At 39.3% G+C, this 21,309-nt stretch overlaps 1 non-coding gene across 1 annotated transcript; it reads left to right on the plus strand.

Moving 5' to 3' along the window:
* The first annotated feature begins 6,511 nt into the window (after positions 1 to 6,511).
* LOC131241919 (small nucleolar RNA R71) lies at positions 6,512 to 6,618 on the plus strand. Its single transcript, XR_009169480.1, has one exon. It is a non-coding gene; the product is annotated as a small nucleolar RNA R71 (small nucleolar RNA).
* The last annotated feature ends 14,691 nt before the right edge of the window (positions 6,619 to 21,309 follow it).

A 21,309-nucleotide genomic window follows, 5' to 3' on the forward strand; every position in this document is an offset into this window, starting at 1 on the left:
GCCACTTCCAGAGGGATCCAATGGATAAAATTTTACGTGTACGGTTAATTTATGGTCCTCAGGCCATGTATAAAGTTTTGAACCGAACAGATGATGGAAACCCAGTGATCTTGCATTCTGGCTGACTTCCAGGCCGCTTGAGCTTCAGTTTCTCGATTTTCGCGGACCCCTGCTTTATAATTCCGTCGCTCTTGGTCTCCTAGAGTCCGTCCCTTGCCTTGGTGATTCTGGAGCATCAAATCCATGCATTTACCACCCTTTTTCAGTCCAGGCTCTTAAACACACCCTGCATTACAAACACGATTAATTCAGGCCGTTAAGCAATATCATAATCGTAAATCCATGCAATCAATGGGGTCTAATATGCAATATTTGACCCTCAACACAACCCCCAACCAGCATTTTGCTAGTCCTGAGCAAAGTATGCGAAAATAAGTTGAGAATTCCAGGACAATTCGTATGAACTCGAATGACTTTTGCAAAATAATTCAGATACGGGACTGTTACGTTGCATGAATGTTGGGCCTTACTCTCTCCTAGACTCAAACACACGGTACATTTCATATTCAATTTCAAAGTATTAGTCCCTTAATTAGAACAATCCTAAACAATGAGTTCCACAGGTGTATAGTGTAATCTCGGCTTTCAACATTAATATGTAACTCTCTGTTTCAGGATATCATTGGTAACCAGTAAGAGAGTCCATGATAACCAAAACTTGCCTTGAAGATCATCTTTTCATTCCTTCAGCTTTTGATGATTTTTTTTTAATTAAAAGTAATACCAAAACAAATCCTCACCTATAGGGAGCAAACCTATGGTGAAGACTGCGTACTCAAACCTTTTTACGTATTATCCGTAGGGAATGAAATCCACATGTATAGGGAGCAAACCTATAGTGAAGAGTTCTTGCCTAACCTCTTTTAACGGTAACTTTTCCTTTCAATTGATCATGACGGCAAAAAAAAATTTTTTTTTTTTTTTTGAAAGATGGTTCCTTCCATGCTTACTGATCACCAAATTAACCCTTCAGTATCAAACTGAAATCTTAATGTGTAAGCGAATGTGACATGTGAAATCATGACTCAATCAATGTTTAAAACTTCTAACCATGGACTAACAATTTAAATTTTACTGTGAAATCTAATAGATAACTGAATCCAAGAGTCATAAAGTACCAACATCACGCATCTTGAAATTCTAAGTGCCCTAGATGGCCGTCAAAATCACTTCGAATTCATCAGAAATCCTGAAAAATTAAAAATTTTCACAACTTTTGCTCAAGACTAAGAAAACACTGATTAGGAAACCTGATCTACTACCCCCAACCGAAAATCTACATTGTCTTCAATGTAAAGGAAATAAACATGCAATGCACATGAGACAACGGAAATATAGGAGGAGTGATGGAAAGATAGTACCTGGACGAAAGAATCAAGGGCTTTCCAAAGATATCTACGTAAGAGCGGGTCAGCACAAGAGAGAAACCAACAAAAATAAAATAAAATAAAAATAACAAAAATGAAATCCTACCTACACCACTTTCGCAGGTACTCTCGATTGCATTTAGCAGATGCAACAAGCCTTTAAACCCCTAGGTTGCCCCTAGTGGATGAGTTGTAGTCTCGTGAGGGTTTGCAGTAATGTTACCCACAAACATTGAACTAACTAACGAAATGAAATGAAGAGCTGGGTTGCCTCCCAGGAGCGCTAAGTTTACCATCTTCAGCCAGACAAATAAAGCAACTACCCTAGTCCTATGAAAGCGATAAACCTACCTATACCTCCATCAGACTAGGAGATCAATCCTGGTAAACAGGAGCAGTTAGGGGCATAGTCATGTCCTCTAAATCAAATTTCTCGACAAATGGTTTCAATCGATGTCCATTGACTTTAAACTCCTTGCCATTATCGGGATCTCTTATCTCAACGGCCCCATGAGGAAAAACAGTAATAACAATGTAAGGGCCGGTCCAACGAGATCGAAGCTTACCCGGAAAGAGATGTAATCGAGAATTGTACAAAAGGACCTTCTGACCAGGCGTGAATGATTTTCGCAAAATGTGTTGGTCATGAAATGCTTTCATCTTGTCCTTGTAAATTCTCGAATTATCGTACGCATCATTCCGGATTTCCTCAAGTTCATTCAATTGAAGTTTGCGTAGCGAGCCAGCGTTGTCCAGATTGAAATTAAGATTTTTGATCGCCCAATACGCTTTATGTTCCAGCTCCACAGGCAAGTGACAAGCTTTCCCATAGACAAATCTAAAGGGAGACATTCCAATAGGGGTTTTAAAGGCAGTACGGTATGCCCATAAGGCATCGGTCAATCGGATTGACCAATCCTTACGATCAGGGTTAACCGTTTTCTCCAAAATGTATTTAATTTTCCTATTAGAAATCTCAGCTTGCCCACTTGTCTGTGGGTGGTACGGGGTGCTCACCCGATGAGAGATACCGTATTTCTTCATTAAGCTCTCAAATGGTTTATTACAAAAGTGTGAGCCCCATCACTAATGATGGCTCGAGGCGTTCCGAATCGAGAAAGGATGTTTTCTTTTAGGAATTTAATGACCGTGCGATGGTCATTAGTTCGACACGGAATCGCTTCGACCCATTTAGTGACATAATCCACAGCGAGCAAAATATACAGATTTCCAAACGATTGGGGGAATGGTCTCATGAAATCGATGTCCCAGCAATCAAATGCTTCAATGATAAGGATAAGATTCAAAGGCATCATATTTCGATGGGACAATGCTCCCAATTTTTGACAACGCTCACAAGCTTTGCAAAACTCATGAGTGTCCCTAAACATAGTGGGCCAGTAAAAGCCACATTGTAGAATCTTGGCCGTGGTCTTTTTAGCAGAAAAGTGACCACCACAGGCCTGTGAGTGACAGAAGGAGATGACGCTCTGATGCTCATCGTCTGGTACACATCTCCTTAGGATTTAGTCTAGGCAGTATTTAAATAAATAAGGATCATCCCAGAAAAAGTTGCGCACCTCGGTGAAGAATTTCTTCTTATCTTGCGCAGTCCATTGTGTTGGTATGGCACCTGTAGCAAGATAATTAGCAATATCAGCAAACCAAGTTGAATTGGAGACTCTAAACAGTTGTTCATCAGGGAACATGTCGTTGATATGGGTCGTCTCAGGAGAATCAGAGGTATTAAGGCGAGAAAGGTGATCGGCCACTACGTTCTCTACTCCCTTTTTATTTTTAATTTCCAAATCAAATTCTTGGAGTAGAAGGATCCATCGTATCAGGCGGGGCTTAGAATCATTCTTAGAAAGAAGATACTTCAGTGCCGCATGATCTGTATAGATAATGATCTTGGATTTGATCAGGTAGGACCTAAATTTGTCCAAGGCGAACACTACAGCTAAGAGTTCCTTTTCCGTAGTCGAGTAGTTCACTTGGGCAGAATTTAAAGTTCTACTTGCGTAATGAATGACGTAGGGCCTCTTATCTTTTCTCTGGCCTAGGACCGCCCCAAGAGCATAATCAGAAGCGTCGCACATAAGCTCAAAAGGAAGGCTCCAGTCGGGTGGCTGCATGATAGGTGCAGTGGTTAACGTGCCCTTAAGCTTGGTGAAAGCTTCCTGGCATTGCTCAGTCCACTTGTACAGAGCATCCTTTTGAAGAAGATTACATAAAGGACGAGAGAGAAGACTAAAGTCCTTTATGAATCGCTTTTAAAATCCTGCGTGTCCTAAGAAGGATCGCACGTCTCTGATGTTCTTAGGTGGAGGTAGGTTAGAGATAAGATCGATTTTTGCCTCATCTACCTCGATTTCCTTAAACGAGATGATATGCCCAAGGACAATTTCCTTCTGAACCATGAAATGACACTTCTCCCAATTAAGTACCAAGTTCTTTTCTTCACACCTTTTTAGCACACATTTAAGACTTTCCAAGCACTTACTGAAAGATGGACCGTAAACAGAGAAATCGTCCATGAAGACCTCTAGATATTGCCCCACCATATCAGAAAAGATACTAAGCATACATCGCTGAAAGGTGGCAAGGGCATTACATAGCCCGAATGGCATCCTTCGGTAGGCAAAGGTGCCGTAGGGACATGTAAATGTGATATTTTTCTGGTCTTCAGGGGTTATCTCTATCTGGTTGTAGTCCGAATACTCGTCAAGGAAACTGTAATAGGAATGACCAGCTAACCTTTCCAGGATCTGATCAATGAATGGTAAAGGAAAGTGGTCTTTTCTCGTGACGGTATTCAACTTCCTGTAGTCAATGCACATTCTCCAACCAGTAGTGACTCTAGTTGGCACGAGTTCATTATTAGCATTGGTTACGATGGTGATTCCGGACTTCTTAGGGACCACTTGAGTTGGACTCACCCATTGACTATCAGATATAGGGTATATGATACCCACGTCTAATAGTTTAAGAACCTCGGCCTTAACCACTTCCTTCATGTTTGGATTTAGTCTACGTTGTAGTTGCCGAGCGGTTTTTGCATTATCCTCAAGATATATGCGGTGAGTACGAATCGAGGGATCGATTCCCTTGAGGTCCGCTATCGTCCATCCCAGGGTTCCTTTATGCTCAATAAGAGTAGATATGAGCATACTCCCCAGTTCTTTCTCCAGGTGGGCAGAGATCACCACTGGGTCTCATCTTGACCTAAATAGACATATTTCAAATCAGAGGGCAAAGGTTTTAGGTCAAGCTTCGACGGCTTGAGGTTAGACGGTAGAGGCACTACATCAGTTTGTGACAATTCTTTAAATTATGGCCTCCACCGGTTAATTTCAAGTACCGGTGCAGTATCAAGCAAGGCGCATGTCTCCCTAATCATGTCATCATCAAAATCATGGGAGTGGGCCACGCACGTCTCTAGATGGTCGGAGGATAAAGTTAGAGGTGTCGTATCTTCTACGAAAGAGTCAATCATGTTAATGTCGTGGAAATCGTCATCCTCCTCTAAGTTTCTGCCGTTATTGAAAAAGATGTTTGACTCCAATGTCATATTCCCAAAAGACATAGTCATGACACCATTCCTGCAATTGATAATTGCATTTGAAATGGCAAGGAATGGGTGGCCAAGAATAACGGGGATCTGAGTGCTTATGTTATTGATGGGTTCGGTGTCCAGGATGATAAAATCTACAGGGTAGTAAAATCTATCAACTTGGACCAACACATCCTCGATTATCCCTCTTGGTACACGAACAGAGCGATCAGCAAGTTGTAGTGTGGTTAGGGTGGGTTTTAATTCACCCAAACCTAACTGTTTGTATACCGAGTAGGGAATCAGATTGACGTTCGCTCCTAAGTCAAGAAGTGCGTGATCAATTCGATGGTTCCCGATTACACATGATATGGTTGGGCTACCGGGATCTTTGAATTTCTGTGGCACGTCTTGCTTTAGGATAGCACTCACTTTCTCAGTCAAGAAAATTTTCTTTTGAATACTTTGCCGTCTTTTGGTCGTGCATAAGTCTTTCAGAAATTTGGCATATGAAGGGATCTGTTTCACGACATCAAGTAGAGGAATGTTGACTTTCACTTGTTTCAACACCTCTAGAATATCCTGAGAGTTAGAGAGAGGTTTTGGTGAAACCAACCGTTGGGGGAACGGAGCAACTGGCTTCTCTAGAAGTTCCGGTTCTAATTTTTGTGGGGCATCACTGGATCCATCATTGTTGTCCTCTTCTGGTTCTTGAGGCTTTTCGGGCCTAACCGGAAGAGTTTTATCAATGATCTTTCCACTCCTAAGAGTGGTGATGGATTTAGCGTGCCCCATCTGATTTGAAGAGCTGGGATCATTAATCTCGTACTGCGGTTTAGGATTGGGGAGAGGTTGTGCAGGAAGCATCCCCTTTTCTATAACCGTCATACGAGAATCTATCTTTTGCATAAAATCTGTAATTCCCCGCATTGCCTGAGCCAGCTCTTGTATGGAATTTTGAACCGGTTCCTCTTGAGGTTTCACTTGATTTGGATTTTGATTGAAGAAACCTTGAGGAGTAGCCGTTTATCCATTCCTCCAACTAAAGTTTGGATGATTTTTCCAACCAGGATTGTATGTATTGGAGTTAGGTCTAGTAAAAGGTCTTTGATAGTTGTTTACGGCATTAGCTTGTTCATTCAACACTCCTCGAAAGGCGGGTATTGTAGGACAATTTTTAGTTGTATGAATGTTGCAATCACAGATGCCGCAAACAATTTCATTAACCTTATCCTTCTTTCCTTCCATGGCCTCAACTTTCCTTATGAGCGTAGTCACTTTACACTTGAGATCATCCTTTTCTTTCAAGAGATATAATCCACCTTTCTCCTTTAATTGAGTCGGCCTAGACGTGGTGTTTGATTTTAGGTAATAGTCACAAGATTGTGTTTTTTCAGCCAGACTGTCGAGGTAGTCTCATACCTCGTCGACATCTTTATTAATGAACTCTCCATTACACATTGTCTCGACCATTTGGCGCATGGAAGATGTCAGTCCATCGTAGAAAAAATTTGTAATGCGCCACGTTTCAAATCCATGTTGTGGGCATGAACTGACCAAATCTTTGAACCTTTCCCAACATTGGAAGAATGTTTCATCTTCCTTTTGGGCAAAGTTCATGATTGCTTTTCTGAGGGTAATCGTTTTATGATGTAGGAAGAATTTTTTTATGAATTCCCTTTGCATGTCGTTCCATGTGCCAATGGATCTAGGACGCAGTGAATGTAACCACGTCTTAGCTTTCTCTTTTAAGGAAAAAGGAAAGAGTTTCAGCCTAATTGTATCCTCAGATACATTAGGAAAACATAATGTAGCTATAATCTCATCGAACTCTTTCAAATGCAAATATGGACTCTCTGATTCAAGTCCATGGAATTTGGGAAGGAGTTGGATAACTCCTGGCTTGATGTCCATTTGTCCTGTGTTTTCAGGAAAAATCATGCATGAGGGCATACTCACTCCCGCCGGTTGTAGATAATCTCGTAAAGTACGAGGCGGGGGTGCCTGATGCACTTCGTTCTCATCTTGGGTATCCTCCACCCTGGGTGGAAGTAGAGGAGGTTGGTCTTCAGCCATAATCTCAATTAACTCAGGGGATTTCGAGCGGTGTCTAGTCCTGTGATGGATAGTCAACCCCTCAACTAATCCTCCTTCAGTCAAGAGACGTCGAGTGTCGTCACGGGCCCACTTGGGCATGAAACACTCGCAGCCCTCAATTTAAATTTGAAACCTAATCCTAAGAAAGAAAATTTAAAAAGAAAGAAAGGGTTGGAAAGGAGTTACCAAATTGGAGGCCCTAAGTTGAAGACCTGCAAAATAAAACAACATAAGTTAGATTCTAAAAAGGAGAAGAACAATCCTTTAAAAGAAAGGTAGCAGTGAACTGATTTCTAAAAGAAGGAATTCCTAAAAGAAAGTGAAAATTTCTAAAATTAGGAAAGTCCTAAACTAGAAAGTAAATTACTAAAAGAGAACTGAAAAATAGAAAGTATGGAAGGAGCTTACCGAATTAGAAATTTCTATCTTAAAGGCCTACAAACTAGGAAGGTTAGTTTCTAAACAAAAATTCTAAAAATAAATTAGGAAACAAAATTAGATTATAAAAGAGTTAAAATTAGAAAGTTACTAAAAATAAAAATAAAAATAGAAAGTTAATCCCTAAAAAGGGAAATAACTAACCTAGTTTCTAAAAACAAAAGAGGAAAATTTCCAAAAATAAACTATTTCCTACAAATAGGAAAATACTAGAATTAGAAGATTTCTAAAATTTAAACCCTAATTTTAAAAGTGGAAAAAGTAGAGAAATTAGGAAGGAATTACCAATTTAAGAACTTATGTCAGGATCCTACAAAACATGGAAACAAGTTAGTTCTAGAAATCAATTAAAAATCTAAAACTAAAGTTAGTCAAATTCTAATATTAAACTAATTCTAAACCTAATTAATTTCAAAAAATCGCAACCGTCAGTCCCCGGCAATGGCGCCAAAAACTTGTTCACTCCCCAAGTATAGGGTTGTGATGTAGTAATAAACTCGGTGAGACCGAGGTCGAATCCACAGGGACCGAAAATTGTACGTGATCTGGAACTAACTAGATCTAGAACTAGCAAAAGATGTAATCTAAATCAAATAGAATTTAAGGAATAATTATGGGATAATTATCGAAAACTTAAATAATTCAGGGAATAAGAAACTATGGATTCAGAGGATCCACTTGTAGAGATCAGGGAGATCTTTATGCCTGCTTCAAAAAAAATCATGGAACTTAAACTGAACTTCTTCTGATATAATTTTCAAAGAGATGAAAGGTATATGAATTAGAATGGATTCCATCACCAAACTATGCCCAAGAGACAAAGTAAACAACAGAATTAAACTAATTACCAACCAACCAACAATGTATGAAGATCGGGAAGGTTACTGTCATCCTACCCTGCCCATGGAACAATGATGAACAACAGGGCTTCCTGACTTTATAACATAAAAAGGGGAAAGAAATTCTCAAAGCCATTGCAAACCCATTGTAATTTCAGTCACAACAGACCATTAAAGACTAAGAAAAATATTCCTTTAATAATCAACTAAAATCACATTCAGTTTATGAATTTTAAATTACAGGCACAAAATATAATCTCCCATCTCGCTACAGGCTTCACCTCTTAGCCCTAGCTAAGAAGTTTAGCCACACATGAATGGGCTGAACAAAGCAAATGAAAAAAACAAAAAGAGAAAGAAAAGAACAAGAAGGAAAGAAAAAAATCAGCCGCACGTCCAGCCTCCAAAAGAACTTCTCCCTGACGTCCAGCCAAGCTCCTCCCCAAACCGATCTTCTTGTTTTTCCTTATATCCTGGTCCGCTGGGACCTGAAGACTTCATGCCGAAGTCTAAGTTGTTGTGTAGGGAGAGAAGGACAGCTGTTTACACAGCAGCGTTCGTATGCGCAGTGAAAACGCAAAACATCTTGCGTTTGGATTGTATTTACGGCGCGATATCAAACTATCCGTCATTTCTGAGATCTTGGCTAGAATATTGGCCTCCCTGTGGACACATTGGACGGTCTGGATCACTCAAAACATTAATGATCGTGGCCCACTACCCTCCGCAATTCCCGGATTCGTCCGGACGCGGAAAACAGGGGGGAGCGCTGATCTCTGCGGGACCCAGATGTGATGTTTTCTTAATAGATCAGGTCTGTTCAGTGGTCTTGTAGGGTCTAGTTAGGCTATTATTCCAAATTTGAAGTGGCCTCAAGCTATGAGTGGACCACTGCTCTGATCAACGCGCGGAGAACGGTCCAGTCTTTTCACTCTTGTTCTTGTGCATGGATGCATGGAAATGATCTGGTTATGGTCTAATTTCCCTCCTAGATACGATGAACGTGTCAGATTATCGATTCGGACGATGATGGTGGGCCATTGGCGGATCAGCGGACGGACCTGCGCGGAGGAAAAACAGAGACTCTCCTGCTCTGTATAGGAGAGTCGAGTGGGAGCGGTCAACGCGATTTGACCACTTGTGATGGGTTCGGTGCACTACGAGTACTCTTGCAGCAGTGCACGTGCAGTACTCTTTTGGGCCCCTCAGTGATATATCTGATAAATCCACACCATCCATTTCTTTTTTCTTCATCTCATTTAATGCGTGAGCCCGAGTTTGAAAATATTCGAATATTAGGTGGGCCCAAAATCAATGGTTATGGGTAGATCTGTCCTTTGGGCCACTTCCAGAGGGATCCAATGGATAAAATTTTACGTGTACGGTTAATTTATGGCCCTCAGGCCATGCATGAAGTTTTGAACCGAACAGATGATGAAAACCCAGTGATCTTGCATTCTAGCTGACTTTCAAGCCGCTTGAGCTTCAGTTTCTCGATTTTCGCGGACTCCTGCTTTATAATTCCGTCGCTCTTGGTCTTCTAGAGTCCGTCCCTTGCCTTGGTGATTCTGGAGCGTCAAATCCATGCATTTTCCACCCTTTTTCAGTCTAGGCTCTTAAACACACCCTGCATTACAAACACGATTAATTCAGGCCGTTAAGCAATATCATAATCGTAAATCCATGCAATCAATGGGGTCTAATATGCAATATTTGACCCTCAACAATATATATATATATATATATATAGACACACACACACACACACACACTCAATTGCAATTTGAGCCTACTCTCCCAAACATAACATTTAGGTAATTACAAATTGCTCAGTCTATATGGAGCTAATTGTCACAATTCAATTGGTTTGTGCATCCAAATGCATCCATAGGAATGCTTGTTTGTCACTTAAAAATGAATTCATCTCATTTTTGAGAGGGCTAATTGTAAACACCTTCACTCTACGAGACCTTTAAACACCTCTCCGTTGTTTTGGATTATGATATGCAAATACATCTGCTTTATGAGAATTTTAAGCTCCTTCTCTCTTTTGGATCATATAACTCCCCACTGTTTTAAAGATTGGTAGCAGATACTCCCATATAAATAAACATAGCTATTATCATTTAGTAGTTGACCCTTCTACCCTTAACTAATATACAACTAGTTGTGTACATTGTTTAGAAATGTATTGCACAAACCAATTGAATTGTAACAACCCGTCATTTTTAATCTAAACCCAAATCCAGAACAGGCCTATGATGTGCGGCCAATAGTCTAATTAGAAGTATTGGTTGGGCCCATATAAAAACTGGACAGGTCCAGTTTTCGCTACTGGCTACCTTTTCTTTGGGGCCAACCTTTGGGACGGTTTGGATCTTCTACACAAGTGACATGCCAACGGGAAACAAAGTCTTGTATATGTAAATTCACACATACAACTGTATGTGAACAAGTCTCAAATAAAAATAAAAAACGACATAAAAAGTGTAATAGGGAGAGAGAGGGGTGCAGTCAATGTGATATAGAGGAGTAGAAACAGTGAGAGAATAGGTTACAAATTTGTGAAGGTGTAAGGGAACGGGTGAGGTTGGGGCCCGACATTCGATGGGCTGGCCCAGCAGACTATTGACGGGATGTATAACATGGGCATAAATTGGAATTGAACACCATGGGAGTAGTTGAACTCTGCAATTCTGGTGAACTTGTTCTTGAGTTCTTCCTTCATGGTCAGTCGATGACAACTTTTCACATTAACGTGGTCTAGCTCAGTGCACGAGTCTAAGATCATACAGAGAACTTCACAAGATATAGTGGCACCGTTGAGGTTGAGCCACTTAAGTTTCGGCATGAATTTCCCTATCGCTGTTGCTATTTCTTCCTTCACTTTTAGATTGCCCAAATTGATGCCCACTAGACTTGGACAAGATCGACCCATTTCTTTGGTCAATGATGCAGAGACAAAAGAGCATAAGTTAATGTCGATGAATTTCAGGTGCTTGCAAGTGTGGATTAGATTGAGAAGAGCAGCTGGTGAGATTCCATCACAATATCGAAGGGAGATTGACTCAATTGACGGGCATCTAGCATGTAATTGAATCCAACATGATAAGTTAATAAATTGAAATTGTAGGACTTTGAATTAACCCAATTTGATGGAGTTGATGACCATAAGGAATCCCACCATTCCTAGTGATAGATTTTGTTTCTTGTAGAAGATGAAGGTAGAAACAATCTATTGCTATCAATGACAGAATTACATTGGTAAAACAAACAATATCAGACCTCCAAATTCACCTCAAATTGATAACATGGCATGAGAGCTCTTTATAAATAGTGAATAAAATAGTGAGACAATGACAACATGACACAGGCAGTTTGTGCGGCTGACAAGGACGGTAGAAAAAGCACCAGGCTAATGTTGTAAAGTTTTGTGGACCCACTATATATCATGTGTTATTTCCACATCATCTATCCATTTTTATAAATCAATTTATGGAACGAATCCAGAAATGAGAGACCACACCACATAAAGTAGTGAGTATGGAATGCCTATCATTGAAAACATCTTTGGTGCCTAGAAAGTTTTGGATCAAGTTGATATTTTTTTCTTTATGTCCTTGAAGGATTTGGTGCTAATGCGGCTTGTTGGGAAGATTATTTTAGTTGAAAATATATATTTATCATGCATATATGACATGTTGGCATTATTGAGTAGCTGATTGACTGTTTGAAGGACCAGTGTATTATTCGAATGACCCTTGTTTCATTTAGATTTGTCAACTGTTTGAAAGATGCATTCTTTGAATGGACTAATTGTTTGAAAGGTCCATTCATTTATTCAGCTAAATGTGCATTAAAGGCTGATTGCATTTTTACATTATACACTAATTAAGATTAAATTGGTGATTGAATATTGTGTGAAAAGTGGAATATATCTCATTATGTTACACATTGAATTGTTGTTTGGATGTTATAACATGAATTGTAGTGGATATGTAGTTAGTATTGTACTTGTGAGTTGTGAATTGTAATTTAGATATTATAATTTCTTAAATTGTACTTGTAAAATGTGAATTGTGTCTTTTCTAATTTGCAGGTAGTCTCTTTTTATATTACACTTATGAAATATAAATTGTACATTCTTGAATTTTACTTGTGAAGTTTACATTGGATATTGTATTTTCCTGAATTTATTTGAATTTTATTCTTAACTATTGTAATGCCTTGGTAATCTTGGGGGTAAACCCTACTGAGATAGAGTCTATCAAATCATATTCAGGTGGGAGTCATTGGGTTGTATAAGCCCTTTTGAGTGGCATCTAAGTTGGAAGTGGGCATTCCGGTCCAACTCGACTCAATCCGGTTTTTGTAAGTACCCGATCCGAACTCGATCCAATTCAATACAGAGTCCAGTAGGGCTGACTTGATCCGAATCGATTCCTTGCTGGCCTGACCCGAATCGAGTCTGACTCAGTCAGAGAAACCAAGTTAGATCGAGTTGAGTTCTATCTGGTCAATTTGGACTGGGCTAAGTGAGGGAAATCGGGAGAGAAAGGAGGAAAGGAGGAAATCGGAATAGAAAGAGGGAGAGAAAGGACAAGAGAAAGGAGGAGGGAAGGGGAGGAAGTCGGCTCAGGTAGGGTTAGGGTTTAGGTAGAAGAAGGGTAAAGGTAAAAAAGAAGAAGTAAAATTTGACTTTATATTACCCGATTTTAGTTCGGATCAGATCGGATCAAGTTGCTACATGACTCGAACTCGACTCGGTTTGGCGTCGGATCCGAGTGGGTCTACTCGATCCGACCCGACCCTAGCTTTCGGTTCAGGTCGGATCGGATCTAACCGGTTAGGTCGAGTCGGGTCAGATCCTACCCACCTCTAATCTGAGTATTTAAATGTACATTTGGACATATCCTCTATGTGTGATCTGTTTTGCTTCCGTTGTGAATCTATTCTTTAAGATTAACTCTTGGAATTTCGAAAATGAGTACTAAACTCGGATTACGAAATCCAGAGTGTTATATAACTCAACATGACCCGGAATCCAACTCGGTACTGACTCGACTCGATTTGAAACTCAACTCGTACGTATATATATTTAAAAATTCATATCTGAATCTGATGTGTAGCTGATGAAGAGGCTTTAATTATGGCAAGTACATATAGGTTTTGAGTTGTGATTTCAACCAGTGGATACCCATTGCACCTGACTCGACTCGGTACTTGTGACCGGGTCAAATTCGGTCAGGATTAGTCCCAGCAAGACCAGGACTTGGATTGGGTCAGGCATGCTAGACTCAGTACCAAGTCAGGTCGAGTTTGGGTTAGGTCTATTTCAAAACTGGATCGAGTCGAATCAACCCTAACACTATCCAACTCGACTCGACACCCAGCTCTACTCGCTGCCGCAAATGTCATGAGGGTGAGATGGCCGTAGTGGTTGGGGAGAGAGAGAGGAAAAAGAAATGTCTACTAGTTCTATAAGCTAACAAAATGGTTTCCACGGGTCTTAAAAGAATATATATATATATATATATATATATATATATATATATATATATATATATATATATATATATATATATATATATATATTGAGAGAGAGAGAGAGAGAGAGAGAGAGAGAGAGAGAGAGAGAGAGAGAGAGAGATTCTCAAAACAGTTATATAGAGAGAGAGATTCTCAAAACAGTTATATTTATTAATCTCTCTCCAAACAGTTATATTTATTAAAAGAATAATAAAAGTGAGAGAATAAGTCAGATGCGAAGGCCTAAGGGGACGGGTTAGGCGAAGAGGCTTTTGGAATTCTAAGTTGAAGCCCGGCTTACGATGGGCTGGCCCAGCTGGTTGACGGCAATACTGCCGGGACATATAACTGGGGCCAAAGGTGGAATTGAACGGTATTGGAGTGGTTGAACCCTGCAATTCTGGTGACCCTGTTCTTGAGTTCTTCATTCATGATCAGTCGATGGCAACGTTTGACATTAACGTGGTCTAGCTCAGTGCACCAATCTAGGATCATACAAAGAACTTCACAAGATATAGTGGCACCGTTGAGGTTGAGCCACTTGAGTTTCGGCATGAATTTCCCTATCGCTGTTGCTATTTCTTCCTTCACTTCTAGATTGCCAAAATTGATGCCCACCAGATATGGACAAGATTGACCCATTTCTTCAATCAATGATGCAGAGATCGTAGAGCATAACTTAATGTCGATGAGTTTCAGGTGCTTGCAAGTGCGGATTAGATTGAGAAGAGCAGCTGGTAAGATTCGATCACAATATCGAAAGGAGATTGACTCAATTGATGGGCATCTAGCATGTAATTAAATCCAACATGATGCAAGTTAATAAATTGAAATTGTAAGACTTTGAATTAACTAATAAATTGAAATTGTAAGACTTTGAATTAACCCAATTTGATGGAGTTGATGACCGTAAGAAATCCCACCATTCCTTGTGATAGATTTTGTTTCTTGTAGAAGATGAAGGTAGAAACCAATTACAATGGTAAAACAAGCAATATCAGACAGCCAAATTCACCCCAAAACAATGGAGTGATTTAACCGTTTAACTTTGAGCCTGTTCGGATGCGAGCAAAGGTGTCCAACACAAATTATCTTGGTTAGGCTGTCTATGATTTTTTAACTGGTTCGTATCTGAGAATTAAAGAAAATACGAACAAGCAATCCCAAAAAATAACTATAAGCAATGATAACATGACATGGGAGCTATAGGGTATCTTACATATAGTGAATAGAAATAGTTAGTCAATGACAACATGACACAGGCAGTTTGTGCGAAACAAAGACTGTAGAACAAGCACCAGGCTAATGTTGTAAACTTTTGTGGACCCACTGATGTATGTGTTATATCCACACCATCTATCCATTTTTCTTAAATCAGTTTAGGGCAAGAATCAAGAAATGAGGCAGATCCAATTAGTAAGGAGACCACACCACAGAGGAGTGGGGATGGAATGCCTATCATTGAAAACATTTTTGGTGCCACAGAAGTTTTGGATCAAGCTGATATTTGTGTTTTCCCTTCATCCATCTCTGTGTCACCTTATAAACAGGCTGGAAAATAAACACCACAGTGGGCTCTATAAAGGCTTCAAGGTTGGGTTTCAATGCCCCCAATGCTTTTTGAGTGTTGTTCACTTGATCTTTTGGATCTGCCCATTTTTTGGATCATGCACTAAACTGATTTGGAAAAATGGATGGATGGTATGGATATAACACATTGATCATAGTGGGGCCCACAAAACTTTACCATGTCAACACGGCACAGTTCAATCCAGGCAATTCCAGTAGAGCAGATTAGGTTTAACCTGGGTAACACTGTAGTGGGTCTTTCCCTTACCGTGGGGTCCACCTTGATGCATGTGTTATATATCCATGCTGTCCATTAGTTTTTCAGACTCAATTTATGGTATGGTGGAAAAAGGACATGGATCCAAATCTCACGTGGAACACACCATATGATTGACTATTAAAAACTTCTCGGGGCCATAATAGATGGGGTCAATCTAATATTTCTGTTTTCCCTTCATCCAGATCTTGCATGATCTTATCAAGATGTTGGATGGCAAACAAACATTATGGTGGGCCCTAGGAAGCTTTTAATGGTGAGCGTGCAATGTCCACTGTTTTCTACGGTGAGGTCCACTTGAGATTTGGATCTGATTCATTTTTAAGACCATGCATTAAAAGGATCTGTAAAAACTGGTGGACAACATGAAAGACATCCACCTTGGATTTTTGCAGGGCCATCATGACAATCATGTGAAATTTTATTTTTTTACTTTTTTATTTACACGCACACACACCCCCACACACTCATGTAGTGGAATTTCACCACCTATGGATACTCGAACCCTTGACCGGGTGTTGAAACTCCCAAGAGTCTACCACCCGATCAAGAGTAAGGATCCACATTCATGTGAAATTCACTCCAACCGTTAGATGCCATACCAAAACATCTACTTTAGACCCAAAAACCAGACCTATATGTAATTCAAGTGAGCCACACCCAGAAAAATAATTAGGTGTAAGATTTTTATGTATATTATTTTCAATTGTGTAGTTCACTTGAACCACAAATGTGGTTGATTTTCAGACCATGGGTCTATGATAGAGTGAATTACATGATGGTTGGGGTTAACCATTTTGTACCATGAGTCAATCAAGGAATCCAAACCTGTCAGCAATCTTCTGGACCATTGTATCATCAGCATTGGGGTGGACCCAAACGGACTTGGCTCCAGCTCCAACATGCCTTATCATGTATTCAGACTTCCTAAATAGCCTATCTGGATGATGGATGTACTGATCTACGATTCTTTCACGATAACAGTCGTATAAAGAATTAATCCCAGCTCCAACATGCCTTGTCATGGTTTATTACGGTTTCTTTGATATACTGGTCTACCAATCTTTCATGATGAAAGGAGTGGACAGAATCCCAGCACTCTGGATAATGGGCCACGCAAAACCAAGAATGGCAGACGCTGGCAACTGATATCAGCGAATCAAAATCTAGCTTGGAGAATATATATTTGAATAAGGACATCTTCGAAGAGCGAATCCCAACATACGCTTTTGGTCTTGTTAGCCATGACCCACTATATACTTGCATGTCGTTTCTCTGCTAGCTTCTTCCCTTTTATAGAAGGTCACAGCTTCATTAACAAGCAAACGTTTGGTATTATCTTTTGAAATTTGTTACAATACATATCAACGAAATAAAAAATAATGCATCGTGAAATTATTACTAGAATCTGTGTTCTTTTCAATGAACCAGATCACTGTTCAAGTGATAGGGCTCACTTTGGATGGGAATGTACCAAAAAAGAAATTTTAAGATTTAGCAAGAAAACTCTTTGATCATATAAAGGTTATGATTACGATTCGTATTGACAGTAAAAGAGCCATATTATCAAAGATTGAGATAATTTGATTTCTAGCAACATACAAATTGATGCTATCATTTAAATGGTTTGGATCGTTGGATGTGAACCCTGATTGAAAGGATAAAATTATGAAGTACCGTAGTACGATGCATCAACGGCATGTATTCTAACTTTTGTTTAACCGATGAATCCCGGAAATTTTTAGTTTTGGGATTATGCGCAGCGTACGTGCGTAACATGTTGGGCGATTTTGATCGTTGGATTAACTGCGCTGGGAAGCTAGGTGTGACCACCGTGATGTTTGTGAAAAATCCATTCCGTTGAAACCATCAAGAGCTCATGTATATATGCCATTCAAACCGTTTATAAAGCCATTTCCACCTGAATGAGCTGAAAACACAACGAGGGCTTAGTCTTGTACAAAAACTTTTATGGTCGTAGGAATGTTTCAACGGTTGTCATTCAATCTCCATTGTTTCCTCTCGTATGGCCCACTTGATATTTGGATCATCCGGTTCAATAGTCTAAAATTATCTCGAAAAGAGGATAGACAGGATAGTTTTTCAAAAACATCACGGTGGGCCCCTCCTCACTTCCCGGCGGAGTAACTTACTAAGAAAGCTTTTCAGAAAATCTGCCTCCGGATATGTTGGAACCATGACCTATCACCTATCTATAAGGATAAGGATAGGCATGGGGCATAAATGAAAATTGCCCTGTCAGAACTGTTTGATGCAATCTTAAAGGAGAGTCGGAAGCCTAAACGGGTGTTTTGAGCGAAATCCATTTTGGGTGACGTTTGAAGCCACTTCTGCAGACTCATATCTTACCTCCTACTCAAAATAAGATTAAAATAAAAAAAAAAATTAAAATATAATAAAAATAAAAAAAAGAAGAGGAAAACCATCCTGATTAAGAACCTATTTTGCGGAAGTGCATCCGAATCCGAATACAGTGGAAATGGTATTTATTACCGTTTGACAGCGTTTGAAAATTCATAGGAATTTGTGCATTTGAAATCTATTTAAAAGAGATTATTTTAATTTTTGAACTAAACAGTAATGTATATGATATATCCATTCCGTCCATCCGTTTTACAACAGAACTTTACGATATGAAACAAAAATTGAGAAAGATCCAGCACTCAAGTGGTCCACACCAAAAGAAATAGTGGCTTAAAAAATTTTTAATGGTAAGTGTTCGATTCCCTTTCTCCTGTGGCGTGGTCCACCTAAGCTTTGGATATGCCTTATTTTTTGGCTCATGCCATAAATTCAGCTGGCATAATGGATGAACGGTGTGGATAAGAAATACACATTACGGTGGGACCCACAAATATTTTGCAGCCTCCTCTATTTGTGTTAAAAAAAGTAAAATGTCAAATCAAGTACACAGAAATGGGTAGGGAAATAATCATTACTAATTTGCCTGACATTTACCAATGAAGAGTGATTGCAGCGTTTGTAGTATCGGTATTGCTGCAAGTTTTGTAGGCCTCCATATTCTTAAGATATTGTGCATGTTGCGACGAGGATAAGATCAAGATATTATTAATATTATCAATTGCAAATTGAGCCGGTAAAAAAATAATGAAAATATTTTAACCGCAGTGGTTTTTTAGGAATCCGTTTTCTTTTTTTGCTTTTTTTTTTTTTTTGAAAATTTATCCGAATGCAAGAAAATGCTCTGAAATTTTTATATTTGCCGAAAACATTATGCGATGGTACGTTAACACAGACTAATCAGGATCGCCTCGATGTATTTTTCGTATATCCACGCCGTCCATCTGTTTATAAAATTATTGAAATCTCAGGTGGAACATACCAATAGAAAAAGTAATGAATAACTATTAAAAACTTTTTGTGAGCCACAAGATCCTTGGATTAATCTGATATTTAGATTTGTTCCTTCATCTCAATCTTCTTGAAATTATCAACAGGTTGGATTGCAAATAAAATTACGAAAACCTTGCAACGGGCTCTTTGAAATTTTTAATGGTGAGGCACTCAATCACTACATTTTCCTGTCACACGACTAGTGGTTGGTGTGGCTTTCGTAAACACATCTTGGTAGTAGTTGGTGTGGATTTTCTAATTAAACACATCACGGTGGGGCCAAATAGCTTCATTACGTGACAAATTAAGGCAAATCCGTTCCCTATGAAACAGAGAGCCATGAGTTTCAATTGTACAGCATTCTCTTAAAAGCTAAATTAGACTGGAACGGATGTTTGAGAGAGAGAGAGAGAGAGAGAGAATTTGGATACTAGGGCCTGTTTGAGAGAATTTGGATACTAGGGCCTGTTTGTTAAAGTTGAATTTTTATACTTAATAGGGAATTTGGAAAATGTTCCATGTTCATTGGTGTTTGAAAATTTTCCGTGATGGGAGTCCTTGTTGAAAATTTTTCAGGATGGGAGTCTATCTTAATGGGAAATGAAGGATGCGGTGTGTGATTATTATTTTTTAATCCAAAATTATCCTTTGGAGAGAGATTTTCTCCCTTTACACATCCCAACTTTTAACATGGGGCACTTCTCTGAGCACACCATGATGTGTGTATCTCATCCATTCCATTCATCCATTTTTAAAGATCATTTTAGGACTTTATACCAAAAATGAGAGGAGTGTAAATCTCAGGTGGACCACACCACATGAAAACAATAGTGATTGGATATCCACCATTAAAATTCTCCTAAGGCCCATTGTACTGTTTATTTGACATCCAATCCGTTGATTAGGTCATATAGACCCGGATGAATGGAAAAAACAAAGATTTGCTTGATCCAAAACTTTTACGACCCCTAAAAAGTTTTTAATGGTCAACGTTCATTTAACATTGTTTTCCTGTAATGTGGTCCACTTGAGATTGGGATATACCTTACTTTTGGTCTCATGCCATAAAATGATCTAGAAACATATATGGACGGCATGGATGAAACACATACATCATAGTGGGGCTCACATAGCACCGACCACCAGCCATTTGTGGGCGGCAGGGGAGTAGCCAATCCATTTTCGCGGAGGCTGATTGGATACTAAGAGGTTGAGTAGTCGCTACTAAAGTGACGTCACTCGGCCCATCATGATGTATGATTTGCAACCCCGCAGTCCATTCATTTGCAAAGATAATTTTAGATAAAGATCCAAAGAATGAGTCAAATTCAAAACTCCAATGGACATCACCACAGAGAACATGTGGGGAGAGTGACGCCCACCATTAAAAACTTAAAATAGGCCATAAAAGTTTTTTATCAAGTCGATATTTGTTTTTTCCCTTCTTTCGTGTCTGTGTTAACTTGTGAACAAGTTGGATTTCAAATAAATCATGGTGAGGCGCCTTAGGAAGGTTTCAACTATATGTGTCGATCTCCCCACTGTTTCATGTAGTGGGGTCAACTACATATTTGGATCTGCCTCATTCTTTAACTCATGCCCTAAAATTATATCTCCAAATAGATGTACAGTGTAGATAAAGCACATACAACATAGTGGGGCCACATACATCATAGTGGGCCCACATAACTTGGTGACGTCACTTTGGTAGTGAATCTCGCTGCTCAATAGGGCTGAAAGTTGGGCGGGTTCAACCCGACTGACCCGTGACCGAGCCGACATTGGGTTGGGATCGGGCAGGATTTTCGGGTCCAATCTTAAGCTTGGGCTATACAAACACCAACCCGATAAAACTTGGGTTGGGCTCGGGTTGCCCGACCCAACCCGAACCCGATCAATATATAAGTTACTTATAAATTATAATTGAGTGTGGATCGTTTGTGTCGAAGGCACACTAGTGATGTCGAGTCTCATTTGTCCACGTCATTTCCAAGGACTCAAGCTAACAAGATAAGCCTGATTTCTCTCTCTCAAATAGACTTCGTGCTATGCTACATGACTTTTAAAGGAGTAGTTGTCTTATATTTTAGCTTTTTTTTTAAAGAAAAAAATGAAGTTTTTTATAATGAATAATCACATATTTAATTAATAAAATTATAGATACAAAAAATAAGTCTTATATTAAAATATAATAAACTAATGTAA

This window comes from Magnolia sinica, chromosome 3, assembly GCF_029962835.1.
Source record: "Magnolia sinica isolate HGM2019 chromosome 3, MsV1, whole genome shotgun sequence".
NCBI lineage: Eukaryota > Viridiplantae > Streptophyta > Magnoliopsida > Magnoliales > Magnoliaceae > Magnolia > Magnolia sinica.